This window comes from Nannospalax galili, unplaced genomic scaffold, assembly GCF_000622305.1.
Source record: "Nannospalax galili isolate Female #2095 unplaced genomic scaffold, S.galili_v1.0 scaffold140, whole genome shotgun sequence".
In the NCBI taxonomy this organism is placed as follows: Eukaryota; Metazoa; Chordata; class Mammalia; order Rodentia; family Spalacidae; genus Nannospalax; species Nannospalax galili.
Window position 1 is genome coordinate 8,717,479 of NW_008352267.1, and position 749 is coordinate 8,718,227.

The window sequence follows — 749 nt, forward strand, 5'->3', positions numbered from 1 at the left end:
CAGAAAATGGAAGGACCTCCCATGCTCATGGATTGGAAGAGTTAATATTGTGAAAATGACCATCCTACCAAAACTCATACATAGATTCAACAAAATGCCAATCAAAATCCCCATGATATTTTTCACAGAATTGGAAAAAACTATCCTAAGATTCATATGGAAACACAAAAGACCTCAGATATCAAAAACAACCCTGAGAACTAAGGCAATTCTGGGGGGATTATTATACCAGATTTCAAGCTCTATTACAGAGCTATAGTCATTAAAAAACATGGTACTGGCACTAAAAATAGATGCATAGACCAATGGAACAAAATTGAAGACCCAAATATGAGTAATTGCAATTTTAGCGACCTGATATTTGACAAAGGGGCCAAAAACATTAACTGGAGGAAAGACAGCATGTTCAGCAAATGGTGCTGGCAAAACTGGATCCCCGTTTGTAGAAGAATGAAACTAAACCCCTATCTTTCACCCTGCACAAATTTCAATTCCAAATGGCTCAAAGACCTCAGTGTAAAGCCTGAAACTCTGAAACTCTTAGAAGAAAACATTGGGAAAAACCTACAAGATATAGGTGTAGGAAAGGACTTTCTAAACCAGACACCAATAGCCCAGGAAACAAGGGCAAGAATTAACAAGTGGGACCTCATTAAACCAATAAGCTTCTGTACATCGAAGGAAACAACCAAGAAAACAAACAGAAAACCCACAGAATGGGAGAAAATCTTCACCAGCAACACATCTGA